Genomic DNA, 17880 nt, shown 5'->3' with positions numbered 1-17880 from the left:
AGAGCCCTGACAACTGCTCACTTCGTAAAAGTTAATACTCTAGTTCCTTTTTGGGAGGTCCTAAGCAACCTTATTTATGGTAAGATGATAACTTCAGTGGGCAAAACTGAAGACTTCTATCTCCTTCAGAAACACAGATGCCTCCCCGAATGTAGCTAATTTGATGAAAACCTTATGGGTCTCATTTGCAGATTAATAAGTAAAAAAAAAAAGAATGTACAGAAAACAGGGATTTTTGAACTAAATTCAAGACAGGTCCCCATACTGCTGAGCACCTGAAGCAATACCATCTGAGTGGACTTGATACATTCAGTGACAGTAGGAATCATTTTCTTCTGTAAGCTTTAAATCTTTTGTATTCCCTCTTTTCTCATTTTTTATTTTTTCCCCATTCACATTCATACTAATGTAATTACTTCAGTGGCTGACATGTTGTAAAAGTTTGAATAGGTGTCATGTATAATTAGAATAGGAATGAGTTTGACCTTGCTGATGTAAAGAAAAAAAAAAAAAACAAACAAAAAAAAACCAGGAGATCCATGGGTGGATAAGTATAAGAAAATAAATATTCAGGTTAAAAATATTTCTTTTAGTAGAGCTGTACAGAAGCAGTTAAAAATGGAGGTATGCACTGCTGAATGACATGGCATAGGTTGAGATCAATAAAATAACATAGCGCTCTGGGAGAAAACAAACAAACAAACAAACAACAACAACAAAACAGATATCAAAATACTGACCCAAATTATTCAGTGGAATACCTTCTGCATCATATCTGGCTGTGACAACTGAGCAATCAAAAATGTAAACAAATAGAAAACTTGTTCCTCAGCAGGTCTTAGGGGCTAAAAGCACCTGTTCACCATATTTACAGGAGAGAAATTACAGCTAATATGTAAGCTTTAAAACAATTTATGAAGAATTAATCAGTGAAACTGCTTTTGTCCTAGCAATCAATAATTCTATTTATTCAATGAATTTGGATGCAAACCAGTCTTAATGTCTCAGCACCATGTTTTATTTGTTCCATTGCAAATGTGAGATCCTGGTTTGTATTCTCCAAAACATGCATGCAGAAGTGCAAAAGTTATTGTACATAGCAAATGGGCAGTTACAAGTGCAATCGCATGCTGGCACAAAACTGGTTACAAAATGCACAAAACAAATACACAGGTTCTATGTAATCACTTTGGAACACTCTTAAGTCCACATATGGCATGCAAAAGTGAATTAAAACAAACAAACAAACAAACAAACAAAAAACACCTTGAATCTCTTCTTTGCCTCATAGATGCATAAAATACTTATTTTATTTTATACCTGATACCTATTTCCCATCAGTTATTTGAACGGTTACATAGGAAAGTGTTAGGACACATTTAAAAATGTCATGCTGTTCCTTGATAAATCTGCTGTGCTAGACCAGGTACAGAAAATCCAAAATGTAAAGAAAAGTAAATATTTCGATTATGATGAGTTAGAAATAATTTAATAAATAACCTTCTATAAACACACAAATACAGCGTGAAATCTTCCAACATAGAAGCCAGATTATAATAAACAACTAAATATCAAACAGTTTTGTTTCTGAGAAATTCATATGAACATTTTCTTCATTTGAAGGTGCAGTGTTTCACACTCCATGAGTTCCGTTTGGAGAGTTTTGATTTAACAGAAGTTTCCAACTGAAACTCAGTCAAAACTAACAAAGTTCATCTGTGGTGTCTCTTCAGACTGAAATGATCATCTGCACTCAGAAACTTATGGAAAAAGGAATAAATCTTTCCAGGAACTATACCAAAGTGTCTCAATTCTCTATTGCTCCACACAAATATAGTTAGGGGCAATTTATTACCATTTTTACAATGATGTGTGTTCAAACCTAAAAAGAAAAATGGAAGCTAATAAACATCAAATAAGAAAATAGTTATAAAGGCAGGAAGGAAGACAATTTATTTTACAGATTTAATCAACATGGTTGATAGAATGTTTGTTATCAGAAAAAAGGGAGAAATAAGGATCAGGTCTTGCCTGCACTGCAATTTTACTTGGACTATATGATGAGCTGCATACATTCTGCATTACATATGCAGAAAGTTACGTTCAGAGTATTGCCCTCCTTCCCCCAAAAAGATGATGAAACATATTGTCATCCATGACAATTCATCCACTGCTAGAAGAGCAGTGGTCTGAAAAAACAGTGATAAACCAGAAAGGTTACTGTAAGGAAGGAGAAAATCCCATTCTGACTTTTCTGTATGAATCAAATGACAACACAAGTCTCAGAGTAATCATACAACACAGGCGTCATAGAAGGTTGTGGGCCTTCATATAAAATCTTAATGAAAACACCTTTTCCCCAGGCAAGCTTATTTGCAAACCTTACAGTCATATGTTCCTATGGTGAGGCAGATAATGTCATAAAAACCGATACATTTGTGTTTCTGATCATAGAATCATAAAATGTCTTGGATTGAAAGGGACCTTAAAGATCAACTAGCTCCAACCCCCCCTGCCATGGGCAGAGATGCCACCCACTAGATCAGGTTGCTCAAGGTCTTGTCCAACTTGGCCTTGAACAATTCCAGGGATGGAGCATACACAGCTTCTCTGGGGAGCCCGTTTGAGTGCCTCACCACCCTCTGAATGAAGAATTTCCTCCTAACATTTAATCTAAATCTCCCCTCTTTTAGTTTAAAGCCATTCCCCCTTGTTCTATCATTGTCTGTCCAAGCAAAAATTTGCTCTCCATCTTTTTTATAAACCCTCTTTAAGTATTAAAAAACTGCAGAGGTCCCTCAAAGGTCTTCTCCAGGCTGAACAGCCCCAGCTCTCTCAGCCTGTCTCCATAGGAAAGGTGCTCCACCCTCTGATCAACTTTATGACCCTCCTCTGGACCCACTCTAACAGCCCCTTCTTGTGCTGGGGCCCCCAGACCTGGATGCAGCACTCCAAGTGGGGCCTCACAGGGGCAGAGCAGAGGCGGACAATCACCTCCCTTGACCTGCTGGCCACTCCTCTGTTGGTGCAGCCCAGGATGCAGTTGGCCTTCTGGGCTGCAAGTGCACACTGCTGGCTCATGTCAAGCTTTTCATCCACCAGAAACCCCAAGTCCTTCTCCACAGGGCTTTTCGATGACAGACTGTCCTCATGTCTGGGATTGCCCCAACCCAGGTGGAGCACCTTTCACTTGGACTTGTTGAACCTCATTAGGTTCATATGGACCCACTTTTCTAGCTTGTGATTTTGCCTTTTCCCTTTTCCCTTTTCTCTTTTTTCCCTTTTCCCTTTTCCCTTTTGCCTTTTCCCTTTTCCTTTTTTTTTCCCTTTTCCCTTTTCCCTTTTCCCTTTTCCCTTTTCCCTTTTCCCTTTTCCCTTTTCCCTTTTCCCTTTGGATGGCATCCCTTCCTTCTGTTGTATTGACCACAGCACTCAGCTTGGTGTCATCTGCAAACTTGCTGAGGGTGCACTCAATCCCATATTATATATCACTGACAAAGACGTTAAACAGAACCAGTCCCAGGACAGGCCCCTGAGGGACACCACTGGTCACCGGCCTCCACTTCAACACAGAGCCATTGACCACCAGTATCTGGGTGTGGCCATCAAGCTACAAGGTGTCACAAGACTGTGTAAAAAATGTCTCTATGAAGTTCATAAGTAGTCAGTATGAAAATGAGCATGTTAGTAATGCTGGTAAAGCCATGTATGAAATTAAATCATACTAGCCACTCAAACACCATTTTTACCATAGCTGCAGAAATATGTGGATTTGAGAAAAAACAGGAGCAGGGCACCACGTGCTCCCATATAGCAGTCCTTTCTTTCTGCCTTCTTTTCCTGCCGACTTAACATAAAGTAGAAACAGATTCAGTCTACCCCTGCTAAGTTTGGGTTGAGGAAGCTGAAGCTTTCAACTGAATTTTCTCAGATACTTCTGCCTGTTATGTGGGGAACGGCAACAGCTAAAGCTCAACACCTTCTTTTCATCAGTCTTTTAAACTGCCACATTGCTTAGTCCTGGATTTTTATATGGGATTTGGTATTTTTTCCAAATAATCCCCTTAAGCCAGAACCCCAGGAGTCCATGCATTGCCAGCACCATGCAGGACAATGGAAGTAAGAGGCCTCAGTTTTAAGCGAGTGCAAGCCAATGTAATCCAATGGGGAGGAAAGTCAGCTATGTGACCCCAAGCAGGCCACTGTCATTGGCTTTAACTCTTTTTAGGATGTCCAGATCCTTTTCCAGTAAAGTAGACTAGCTGATAGAATAGGTGAAAACTAGTCCAATTTTGTTCATGCTGTCAAATAGTTTGTGTCTCATTCATGTGTCCTGGTCCTCTGACTATCCCTGCCTGTTTTATAAATGCCATAAATATTACTTATTCATGGAATTTCTTTTGCAGTGAAACAATTAATTCTCTTCAGAACAAAGCCTGGGTGTGGCTGTGGGTCTTGAGAGGTCACAGGAGGGACTCTGTCTGGATAGCACTGAACAAGTTTTGCTTCTTCTTCCTCATGCTGTCCTCCAGAATGTCTCAGAAAACTTTACATGTTCATTCCTGCTTTTATGCAGCACCCAGGACATTCAATGCACACCCGCAAGAGCATGCTGTAGAAAGAGCATACTAGTGGACTCCAGAAGCCAGTTAAAGTATTTCTGACAATCTGGATGGAAAACACATCACAAAAGATAGTAAGTGAAGATGTAAGAACACAAGAAATGCCCTACTGACCATCATAAACTAGTTCAACACTGTCTCCTGCAGCAGAAGGAGATGTTTTGGAAGGAGTGCACTTGGACTTTGTGGCCCATTCACCTCAATTCCTCAGCTTCTGCAGCCACCATATTAAGGATATTAGAGGGTACATTCATGTGGGTATGTATCTGTTTATTGGCCTGATGTCCGTGAATTTACCTAACTTCTTGCTAAAGTTGCTGGTGCTGTCTTTCCCCACAACTCCCTGTAACAATGAATTCCAGAAGTTCACTACACTTCATGTAAAAATGTCCTCTGCTCTTGCATTACTTTCACTGTTGTGAAACTATTTTGACTTTGCTGGCTTTATCTTCAAATTTATGTCAGTTTAAATGAGGAAGGATTCTGGCCCAGTGTGTTTTGCTCCCTGTGGCTTGGCAAAATTAGAGAGCTGCTGGAAACAGAGTCCTGAGGAAAGCTATCTATCCAGTTTGTATCCTCCCCTTCGTTAGCTTCTGCAAGGGAAACAAAACCTTTGAAGTTTACAGGAGATATTACAAAAGCAGTAGACTTCAAGAAAGCAACTGTTTTCTCCCTGTACATTTCTCCTTCATCCCGTATTACCAGAAAGGATTAGACAGAAACACTACTGTGGTTGAGATTGCCAGCTTTCTGAAGAAAATAATAATAATAATAAAGTAAACTGCTACTATATCAGTGACAGGAACAGGTGCCAACATTACAAACAGATAAAATCATCTGACTTGAGGGGTTAGAGCCTCATTGAAACCTAAACTTTTCCAGGCTGACAGAGGCATACCCAGAGGATAACATGAGCTGTGTTGGGTCTGAACGAGATGAGGCAGATTTAACAAAAAATCTGGCATGGTTTTGAGAGAAAAAGGAAGCTTTGGGTTTTAGTCTACTGGAAGCTTTTAGGTAAGATTGGATATAACCAATCTTTAAATCTGATTTCACTCCTTCCTTCTACCACTGTTTTGTTCTTTAATCTGGAGTAATCATCAGAAAAACACATATATGACTACGTTTTAACATGTGGTAAAAGACATGAGTGACACATATGCATTTTAAAGATTTTGTCTGAAAAGGAAAAAAGGAAAACTTACTCTTTCCTGAACTCCTAGGGGAAAGATCCAGGACTTTTTCTTCAACTACTATGGAGACTGGCCTTCAGAGGATTCTTTCTTACCTTGTATCTTGTCGTGTTGACCCATCACAACACCCCTTATCACCATCACCAGCAGAACAAGAAGTTATGTCATGATCTGTAACCATAGAAGCAGAAGCAGCAGGAGAAAGCAATTGAATTTTCTGGATGAAATATATCCATCACAAGTTGCACCGAATGCTCAGATGTTGCCATAAGGAAAAACTTGGGAAAGGAAGACAGATTTAGATCTTTAATAGCTGCCACAGCTTAGTGAGAGGTGTCTGTTTCCCTTCCAATAAATAATAAATAAATAAACAAAACAAAACACAACAAAAACCTAGGTTTTACATACTTTTTTCTTTCTTTCTTTCTTTCTTTCTTTCTTTCTTTCTTTCTTTCTTTCTTTCTTTCTTTCTTTCTTTCTTTCTTTCTTTCTTTCTTTCTTTCTTTTTTTTCTTCAATCTTTTTGCTCTTTCTCTGTCTTTAAAACATAGTATTACCAAAGATAATAAAAACTGGAGTTGTTATCACAGAGAAGCTGTTTCGGTGACAGGTTGAAAGAATGGATACATTCAACTAAAACAGTGCTGAAAATAGGAAATAAAATAGAAATGATTAGTTGGTCACTTCCTTATTCTTTTTATTTGCCAGTCAGTGTTCTAGGAAGCCACAGTAACATATATTGAATTGCATATACATTCAGCATTGTTTCACAAAATACCTCAAATATTAAATGGTCTTTAAAATTATTTTCTCCAGCATTATCAACAGCAGTCTATCATCTTCCTCCAGGAATGATTTATAGAAGGCTTCCTTAATTAGACAAAGAAAATATTATCAAATCACTTGAGGGAAAAAAAAAAAAAAAAGATAAAGGATCTAACAGAAGATTAACCATTTCAATTAACCCTTAACCAAGATCATCATATGTTAGTCACAGTTGTCTCTTCTATTGCACTGACAGGGCCTTTCCAGAGACACGGAAAGTACGCTTCTTCAGTCATGCTATATTTGCATCAATAGATCTACCTGAGTAGCCTTCTATACCTTTAAAATATATATATATTTTTTTTTTCTTACAGATACAGACATACAGCTCTTGTTGCATGCAATCCTTGTATTTTATCATTATTGTTTCTTAGTGTATTTTTAGTGTCCTCAAAAAGCCTGCTGCAAGAGCCACAGCACTAGCACATGACATCAGTCCACCCAGATGTTGGGTTTCTGGCAGAGAAGACAGCTGGAGAGGAATGTATGAACTGGGAAAGCATATAGCAAGAATGCTTTCACAGTGAATGCTTAATAATAAAAACTGTAGGCATGTTCTCATTTGACCTCAAGATATTTCCTCCAGATCTGGCCTGGTATGGAAGATGTACTCCTGTCAGAAGCATATTTTTCCCCCTTTTTATGTACTACTATATATATGTGTGTGTGTGTGTGTGTGTGTGTGTAATTAGTACAGCTAAGACCATTCAGAATATAAAAAATATAACTCATTCATTTTGGAAATTTTTCTGACATCTCTATATTGTATGTCCACCACCCACTTCACAGTGGAACAGAATCATCTCTTCCCAAAATGTCATTTTGTGGTTCTCAAATGAAGTGGGTTTTTGACTTCCATCAGCCTGGTTTGCATTTGCATCCTGTGTGGCCTTATTTCAAACTAAAAACATATGACGAAGCTATTCCATAACTGAGAATATTTCATCCTGTGCCATTATGTCCCATTCCTCAAAGTTCAAAAAAAAAAAAAAAAAAAAAAAAAAGACAGCTAATCTGACAACCTTTCCACTGTAACAGGGGTAGCATTTTATCTACACAGCTCTTCCTGTTCCAATCGCAAAAATATAATTTCCTATTTACATCAGGATGATCATTGGTGCTGAGGTCAAAGTTATCTCATAGATATGAACTAGGACTTTATGTTACTAAAACCTGAAGTTGGTCTCAAGAAACAAATTTACATCTGAGTCTGGATAAAGTTTTGCAGTCCCCCATAGTAACTGTGTAAAACACACGAAGGCAAAATGATATAAGAAGTGGAGGGAGAAGGTAACACAGTACATGAGACTAACTAGCGGATGGGTAACATAGTGTATGCCCCTGATTCTCCTCAAACCATGGAAAGACAACCATCAAAATCTAGCTGTCCTTTTAACAACAAGCTCACCAGTGTAAGCTGAATGTTGTCTGGCTTTCAATTGTTTCTGCTGCTGCACTTTGGAAAAGGAGCTGTCCAGCAAGAACAGAAAAAAAATAATCTAATAAACATCAAAAGGAACCAGGAAAAGTGTTAAGTTACCATCAAACACTATCAAGAAATGTAAGTGAAGGTAAGTTTATTGCTTTTCCAGGAGAGTTGTCTGTACCGTGGATGTACAGGCTACAGATGAACTGAAGCTATCCTCTGTCTCCCACTCAGAAAACTCATATGAGTAATTTTTTATTTTTATTTTTTCATGTTGACCATAGATATACCAGAGATTGCTAAGTGATGTCCAAAATTGTTTGTTGTCTGAGTGGTGATGAAAGGAGCTGCAAGGTTAATGACTCAATATGGTACCTCTGTGGACATAGAACAAACATTTCTGTTACTCATAGTCTTCCAATTGCAGACCCAGAGTCTTAAAAAGAAGTAGAAGATTAAGACCTTCAGTATATGTGTATGCTAAGGTCTTGATCTGCATCTAGTCAAGAGGGACAGGATACATTTCAATGCAGTGTGGACTTCTGTATCTGAACTACTTTTCATGAGTTCTCTTTATAGTCAATAGAGGGAAGGTCAATAGAGTCAAAAGATTTTAAGATGTAATTCCTCTCATCCTAAAGCAGACAACAGATTTTGTTCAGATCAATCTCACTGTAAGCTCTATTGACTGTATTGACCAAATCTCCTTTGACTATAATGGGATGACTAGCTCAGACACAAACTTATAGTGTGGATAGCAAAAGCTAGATAAGGTAATTTCTACCAGGGGAATTTATGTCATCTAAAATGTGTACTTCCAGAAGCATTGTTTGGGAAAAAGATGGCCAAAAAGATGAAGGAATGAGTCAACACAAAAGAAATATTGAGATAGGAAGCACATATCTTAATTGTTATCTTCTGTTGAATGTATTATTTTATTTGGATTGCCTTCTATTATGTTAGTCCTCCTTTGACATGACTTTATGGCTAAGGACTGTATTCTAAGAGGTAAATCTAATGTCGGGGGAAGATTTATGAGATATGGGATGAAAGGTTCAGGGAGAAAAGTCAGAGTCAGACACCAGTCTACAAGACCCTAAAGGTTTCCAGAGCATGTTAAACCAGCCCAGTTAAAACAGCATGAAACAGCACTGAGCAGTACTGGAAATGAACATTAGTACAACCTCCTAATGCTGAATTTATTTATTTACTTACTTTTTCTTCATTGACATGACAGTCATTCCCTTCTCTTCATTTGGTTAATCACAACGGACAATAGTTTCCTGCCTGGAATGAGGCCATATTTTTACATATTTAGTTTTTATGATATTTACACAGCAGTTGGAATTTTAAAAGATTGTCATTAGAGCTCCATTCCAGCATTCCATCAGATAAACAACAAATTATCTGGGTTGATTAAGTTCACCTTGATAAAGGGGTCAATGTCTGAGGCATCATCTGCTGACAAAGTCATAGCCACAGCCTTCCGGTGGAATATTTGTTAGCAATTAACTTCAACTTTCTTCCAGGATAAGAATTTAAGGGCTTTACTTTGGCTTTGATCTTTTCCAGGTCAAACATCTAGATTTCACTGGCCTCTGAATGCAGTGAACAAGCAGAAGGCACAATGTTTATGCAGTGCTTTCCTTGGATTATGAACAGTGGTTTTGTGACTGTTATATTATACTATTAATCCAACCAGCCGTATGAATTTCTTGAACCACTTGCATGGTCAGTTTGAAAAGACACTTGCCCAGTTTCACTGGAAGCAAAGATAAATAAACAATCATATAATTCAAAACACGTCTATCATGTACCTGATAGAAGTTGGATAATTCCCCTGAGCCTTGTTACATTCATTTAATCAAACATTAACAAAAGAATTTGCTCAGAGTTTACCAGATCTGAATATGGCAAATGGATGAGTAATGTGTTCCACTTTCAGTGGTGAGGCAGAAAGAAAATTCGCATGCACATGCATATATACATCTACAGACATATTTTTTTTATTTTTTATTTTTCCCATAACTACTTCATTTAGACTGATAGTGAGCACCTGAACAATACTATAAAAGCAAAGTTAGGGATTTCCAAGTTCCTCTGAAGTGTCATAATATTTTCTGATCATCTGTACTACAAGGAAGAAACATCCTCGTGAATGGGAGGGAAGCAGGAAATAATTTTGGGGGTGGATTAGTATTAAATTCCATGCTGTTAAACAATTATTTAGTTATACAGTTGAAGCCACTATGCATTCTGAGAGCAAGAAATCTGACTTCCTTTCTGCAACAATTTCTCAGCCCACAAGCCATTTCCTTAGCAAAAATAGTATATTGCAGAGTTCTGATGTGCCTATCAGAACAGAAAGAAGGGTAACTTTACAGCTGGAGCAGGTACAGTGCTCTACACTGGCTGCTGATGACCTTCACCATGTTGTAGGATGCATTTAACACCTTCTCAGACTGGATTGTCAACAGTTTAATTTCTATGTGAAAATATATCAATTTTTGTGACTAGCAGAAAAATTGATTGCATGTTGTTTACTTAAGCTGGCTTCTGGATCCTAAACGTTTCTTAAGTTATTCATATACCTGCTATCATAGCTGTCCTGAAACAGATTCAAGAAGTTCATGTGAAATGACCAATATTATAGAGGAAGTCATTCGATCAGACAAGATTAAAAAGGTCTTGGACTTATTTGACTTCTATTATTGCCTAGTACCTTGACCCACATAGTATGCCTGGAGGATGGTTTCAAAGCTTTGTAAAAATCTGGCTTCTGCATCATTCCTGGATTGTTTCCAGAAACAAATATTAGCAGCTCACCATGATCTTTCCTCGTGGCAATATTCAGCTAAATGACTGTCTGCTTTCAACTTCGCTGATATAAGTCCAAGACAATGTCACTGGACTCAAGAATGTGAAATTCAGTTCTGTTTCTTCAACTCCATTGACTTCAGGAGACTTCATATCTGTAAGGCAGGGAATAGACCAGGTACTCCTCACTCTTTCAGTAGGGTCACTGCATTCACATTTGGCCCCATTTGGTCATGTCAGCACTTGGAAACCACCCTGGCCAGTAAAATAAGATTAGGTTCTTGGTGTCATTTCAGATAGTTATCTTTTTTTTGATAAAACTTTTCTTTATACCAGTGGCGTATACTTTCTTCTAATATGTAGACTGCCGAAGGTATTAAATCAGAACTCAACATAAATAACAGTTTGTTTAAAATACAAATGACTGAAAAAATATAAAATCCTCAGGACAAAAAAATCAGAAGGTTTAGCTTAGGTGGCATCTAAGCAGGTTAATAAGCAACTTGTTCAATCACGCTCCCTGCCTAGAAAACAGAAGTCATAATGATCCCAATACAAATACACATAGGAAACACAGAAAAGGAGTGATAGGCAAGACAATATGCAGACAGCATATTCTGAAGCATATTTCTGAAGTGAAAAGGTTGGAGAAGTAGGAGTTAGTTTTACCACTTCTCAGTTTTTGTGTTTGTTTTTTTTTTTTATTATTATTTATTTATTTATTTCTGTCACAACAGAGAAACAGTTACAAATCAGTTGCTATATTAAAAGTGGGTGAAGTACACCAGACAAGGAAATCCATGGTATTATTCCCTCTGCTTTGTTTTGAGTGAACCTCAGGAAGTCAACCACTCTGCTGTATAGGTTTTTGTGAGAACTACACCGTTCATCATATCAGGGGAAAACCCATCTTTGTGTGATGGGTTTTGCTGCTGCAGTTCATCTGCCTGCATGTTTGATCTGCTACTCTCTTTAGTTTTCCTGTCATGGTCTTGCCAGGAATGAACACACACTGTTCAGAAATTGGTCTCTCCTAGCCTTTTAGAAACATGTGACTCATTTCCTTCTGACAGTGACATCCCTTATCAAAAGTGTAAGCAGAAATACACCAGTTATCTTGGACCATCAGTGATTTGAATATCTCTATTAATCATTTAACCCTGAAAATGTGTGCCAAAGTATTCAAAATATTCATCAGCTTCAGTGGGATTTGTTTCCCTTTCAAAATCTTTGAAACTCAGGCCAGTTTGTGGAACTGGACTACTGCAGAAGGACTTAAGCTTGAGTTCCAATTTTTAAAGTTTTGGCCTTCATTAATTTTATATTAAAAAAAAAAAGGGGGGGGGGAAGGGGGTGACACGACACAATATGATTGCATTATGCCCAAGGAGAAAAGGAGAATTATCTACAGGCATATAGCCATATCAATTAGGTAATGAGAGACGCTGTCAACAGACCACTAACCTGACCTAGAATAATTTCAGCTTAGCTGATTGGCACTTAGTAGCTTTGATGATTACTTGCTGAAAGCTTGCCACTTATCTGTACAACATGCTGTCCTGTACACAACATATACAAGAATTTTTCAGGCTCACCCTCACAGAATCACATAATAGCTGAGGTTGGAAGGGACCTCTGAGGATCATCTGGTCCAACCCCCCTGCCAAGCAGGATCATCCAGAGTACGTTGCACAGGATGGCATCCAGGCGGGTTTTGAATATCTCCAGAGAAGGAGATTCCACAACCTCTCTGGGCAGCCTGTTCCAGTGCTCTGTCACCCTCACAGTAAAGAAGTGCCCTCTCATATTCAGTGCCCTCTCATATTTTGTTCCTCAAAGTGGAACAAAAATAAACTACAAATTCTCCATGAGAGGCTCAGCACAATACATGTGGTCTGTGATGCTTCGGTCCCAAGCAATAGCAACAGCCCTACATCCTTGCCATAGTCAAGGAGACACAAGGAGACTGCATACAAGACTTTTGTACTAGAGAGAAGAGAATAAAGTGAAGTAGTAACAGTGCTGCTGTTAATATCCTAAGAAAGACATCATGAAGTCCTTTCCTATCCAACATTGCTACTATGCTCATGATCATAATATTTGTATTTTGCCTTCCAAGCATAAGTGAATCCAGAGAGAGAAAGTAATGCAAAAACTCCTCAGGCTATTCTTTTTTTTTTCCGTGCACAAGACTGTGGAATGAGTATGATTTCATTTGGGCTGGAACTTGGGCCAAGAAAAATGCATTTAGTCCCAAAGATACTCCATATCTCATATTCCTGTAGTGGAAGACTTTGATCAGAGTACTCTGCATGTGTTCACATTACTCTCAACACGTGAAGGTAGTGCAGCTTGCCCCTCACTGTGCTGCTGTTAGCTGCCATGTATGATCTGAGAACTCCCTATAGGGAAAGAAAAGATGGAATCAAGCTGGTCAGAACTGTGCTGCTTTGCCTTTTATTATTATTATTATTCATGGCTAATGCATGATGCTGCTTTGTGGGACACTTGTTCTCTCTATCTTTTCCCCTGGGGTCCTTTTTGTCCAATCATTTAAAGAGAGGATAAAGGCAGCTACATAAAGGCACGGTAAGGGAGGGATAGTGTGCCCTCCAGCTACTTTGTCCAGCCGTAGACAATTTTCACCACATAGTCGTGCTTCTCTAGGCATAGTGGAGTATGCTTTTATTTTCCATCCTTTCTGAACTCATTATCATCAGAAGTCAGTGACATTGGTGCAAATTAACACCTGGTCTCTGTTTCTAAAAAAGAGAAAGCCTATCAGGTGGACACTTAAAAAAATCAATTCCCATGATAAAGCCAAGGATATTAAAAAGAGAGAGAGAAAGAAACACAGAGATGACAGAGTGCAGCTCTCCCACAGAAACAGACAGAGTGGCAGCCAGCCATTGTTCCGAAAGGCAGCATCAGCACCAAGAATCAGATGACTAAGCTCCTGATAATGAATGAAATATTTTTCCTATGCTGAAAAAATTCTGGCACTGCAGAAGGACGCAGGATAAAAGAAGCAACTTGAAGGGCCTTTCTGAAGGACACCATCAGATACCCTACCGCTACAAGAAATTCCAGTCCCCTGAAGAGAAGAGATGGTTGTGGATGATACCACGGGTAAAGGGATACAGTCTTAAATTAGTGTAGACTTAATGGAAACAAATTTGAATAGCATTTTCTGCTAAATGGTATCAGTTTTGTTGTGAGAGGCATGATACAGTGTTGGTCAGGGTTAGAGCTGGCTCTGGGGAAAAAAAAAACAACAACAAACAAACAAACAAACAAAAAACAGGACAGCCTGGCTAATTCTGCATCTTGCAAGTGAACAAAGAGCATCTTGAAATGCTAACCCCTGCTCAGATGCTTATTGTCACTCGTCTGCTGAAATGTGGGGAGCCGAAGCAGAGCTGGAAAGGAACATGGTACCTACATCTTAGCACAAAACCACTTCAACACACAAATGAAGAGTGGTCAAGTCCTAAAGGGAAATTCACGAGGACTCAACTCCTTGCTTGACTGGAGATTCTTGCTATTACAGTTGCCTTCTGACACCCCACACAGAGGTAACGTATATCTGCATTGTACTAATGTGTCATGCATGTACCAGTGTAATGTTTACCCAGCACATCATGTTGCTGGCACTGTGACCCTATGTTAGGCAAAAAGAAGACATTGACCAAATGAAGAGTGTTGGGAGGAGGCATTCATAAGTCAGCGCCATGTCTGACAGTGTCAGTGCTATCCATCTCTACTGGGACTATGGGAAGATGTTTCGGCTCACCCTTACCAAAATGAAAGACAGAAATATGAGGAAATTAAAAGGTCCAGACATCCACATATAAAGTCATATATATATATATATACATTTATATGTTAAGTATTTAATGTTATATATATATTATGGTGAGAAGTTGCAAGCAAAAGAGAAGGGTTTACAGTGTAAACTGGGTTTTAAAAAGGTCTTCTGGTAAAATGTCTTCTGAGATAGAACACCTCCATTAAAGTAAATTTTCATCCACTTGACTTTATATATTTCAACTCATGGGCTAAAAATTTTGCAAAAGTTTACAAGGCTACTGCAAATATTAAAAACTTACTGAGGCAAAAACTTACTATAGGCAATCTTTTTTTTTTTTTTTTTTTAAAAAAAAAATAACTTCCCTTCAATGCAGCCAAGCAGATGGACAGGTTGGGTATCATTTGAAGATTCTGGAAGTAGCAGCACTATTAAGACTGAGTGACCCATACAATTCCACTACACAGAGGCCTAATTCTCTCCAAAAATCAAATTTAGTCATGACAGAAGCTTTGATTCAAGGTTTGCTCTTGCATTTGCAAACCAGAATATCTTCTCTACTGATTTGGTAAAAATATTTTGAATGATGTATACAAAGCTAGGATCATGTCTGAAAGTCAAAATCAGTGCTGATTTCCTAGTAATTCTATTCCCTTTTATTCTGAAAACTAGGTAATTCTGAACAGCATTACATTTCTTACATTAAATGTCAGACCCAAAGTTCAAGGCTTCAGTGGGGACACGGCATCTACAAAGCCTTCATTAACAGTGCTGTGAGGCTTTGAAGCTCCGCTGTGCAACTATTAGCTGATCTCATTTAACAAACAAAGATGTAGGCCTATGTGTTGTTTGTGGCTGAGCAGGTGATGATTTTCTCTCCACCACCATCAGTCAAGGACTTTCCACTACCAGGACCCAGTGCCCAGCACTGAGGTCAGGGTGTGAGCGTTCAGAGGTCCAGGCTGCAGCAAGGGAAAAGGGAAATGTTATCTCCATTGATTTCTAGTTCAAAGAAAGCTTTTTGCTTTCACACTTTGAAAAACACAGACTATCTGATCATCTCACAGCCAGGCTAATAGTGGGGTTTGTTCTATTTCATGGTTAACATATTATGTTTAATGCTTTCAGGAATAGAAACTGCTCAGATGGCAATTCCCTCTCTGTACTCATTAAATTCTCTTAGAAATCTATAGCCTATTAATACCAATGAGATTGTTCTTGGTAACTCACAGACTTAAAACCAAACTATTTGGTCCAGTTTTTCCCTACAGATAAAAGCAATTGTATTCAGAGAGTTTCTATATAGTGACAAAGGATAAGAAGTATTTTTACTTACTTTCTAATAAGATGTCATATTTTAGAGACAAGCTCTAAAGCACTCTAAAGCACATGTACATACTGTTTTGAATTGTGAAATCCCATTTTCCGGTAACAGTCATTTGATGAGCAGATGGTAAGAAGTACGTATTTATGCAAAGATAAGGTCAGGCTGTAGGATGTATTAAGCATGACACCAGTACTGCAAAAACAATGAGGATCATGTATACCTATGGATGACCTCACAGGAAGGGGAGCAGGAAGACAAACAGAATACAAGCTAGGATATGTTAAGGGATTATTAGTCTAATTATGAGCATTAGATAAGTTGAAGCAAGAGAGATACATAGCAAATTCCAATAAACAGGGGAAATGATGAATGCTATAAGAAAAAAAGATGAGCAAATTTGATTCTATGTCATTTCAAGCACCTACAAATTTTGTGGATTTCACTCATTTACTCATCTGAATTTGCATTCCCTGTTGAAGAAGTTATAAAAGCAGCTGACAGCCTTAGATGAGCAGACATTAGCAGAAAATGATTTAATTTCCAGAAACTTGTATCATTTTTAGTGACAGGCAGATTATGAGAGATGGTAAACAGACTACTCTTTTAGTGCACGAAGATATCCATTTCTGTTATGTCTTCAGTGTGGGATGGCAGAGGAAGCTGTGTAGCACTACCACACATCTTATATGCATTTGTCTTTGTAGAAAAATGAGGTTTCATTTGTTCAAAGAAATCTTCATATATAATACCTCATTGTTTAATACATAGAAGAACCAGAATAAAATGGAATGACTGAGAATGAAAAAAAAAATCAACAAAAAAAAACAAACAAAAAATCATGTAGTCATATGGGAAAGAGAAAAAAAAAATCACAGTGAAGATCCATGGAGGTTGCAAAAGTTATTGCAGTGCTGGGTGAACATAAATTAATAAATTATGCCTCTTCCATTAAACCTCATCTCCAAAGAAAATTAATAACTGCTACAGATCTCTCTAAAGGTCTTGTGCATTTGTCAGCAGGGGTTTGCTCTTCCATTCTTCACATACTGATCAAAATGAATGCTGTCACACTGTGCCTGTGGAGTTCAGTGAAAGTAGGAGGATTTGCCCCAGTTGTGGACTTACTCTGAAAAGATTCCTGAAGTTCAGAAGTCATCCAGTCCCAGTGAAATTCACCCAAATGTGGCATACGGTCCACCGCAAAAGAATCCTAAAAGAAACACAAATAATAGCTAGGATATGTAATCACATTGAGAAACTGTTTGGAAAGAGATACGTTTTCTGATTGCTGTGTAAATGGTCCCAAGACTTGCATAAACGCCCTGGCTAACATGACTACACAAACCCTTTACTAGCAAAGGCAAATAAGATAAGGATTTTTTGTTCTGTTGCCATTCAGTCTTTGAAGCAGTGATGGCCTAGACAAACCAAGTTTTGCTTAACCTCCTGTTAAAGATGAAATATGCTTAGAAAGAAAACACATAAAGTTACTATGTTTTAAATGTGGGGGAAGGGGATGAATTATACCACATACAACTCAAGAGGTTTTGTACTTTTCAGAGTCTGTTTTCTGGCAGCTATTTTCTGAGAATACCGTTAATGCAAGTAAACATCCAATCTGTATCAGAAAGTAAGAGAGCATAAGAATTAAAATATTAACATTTTAAAGTGAAGCTAGGCTTTCGGCATTCACATCAGTGAGTTACTAAGTCATATATGCCTCTGAAAGCATGCCAGCTTGCATTGTGGCTGCTTGTCTAGCTGAAATTGAGCACTATTATTGCACTTTTTTCTAACAGGAATAACACATTTTCATGCCTGGAAGGCATCTCAGAAAATGATCAGGTAGTAAATCTAACAAGA

The 17880-nt window shown here is 38.1% G+C and overlaps 1 long non-coding RNA gene across 3 annotated transcripts; it reads right to left on the bottom strand.

Annotated features, from left to right (window-relative positions):
• Positions 1 to 502: 502 nt before the first annotated feature.
• Positions 503 to 17314, bottom strand: LOC308188945. Of its 3 annotated transcripts, none has more exons than XR_013945892.1 (4): positions 17143 to 17193; positions 9281 to 9352; positions 5828 to 5986; positions 503 to 1901 (listed from the first exon to the last, which is right to left on the bottom strand). It is a non-coding gene; the product is annotated as an uncharacterized lncRNA (long non-coding RNA). The 3 variants fall into 3 exon arrangements; XR_013945893.1 differs by having other exon boundaries at positions 503 to 1882; XR_013945891.1 differs by lacking the exon at positions 9281 to 9352 and having other exon boundaries at positions 503 to 1882; positions 17143 to 17314.
• Between the last annotated feature and the right edge of the window lie 566 nt (positions 17315 to 17880).

This window comes from Anser brachyrhynchus (assembly GCF_964034855.1).
Source record: "Anser brachyrhynchus genome assembly, chromosome: 2".
In the NCBI taxonomy this organism is placed as follows: domain Eukaryota; kingdom Metazoa; phylum Chordata; class Aves; order Anseriformes; family Anatidae; genus Anser; species Anser brachyrhynchus.
Note: the sequence above shows the minus strand (reverse complement) of the source record. Positions and strands in the feature narration are given on the sequence as shown.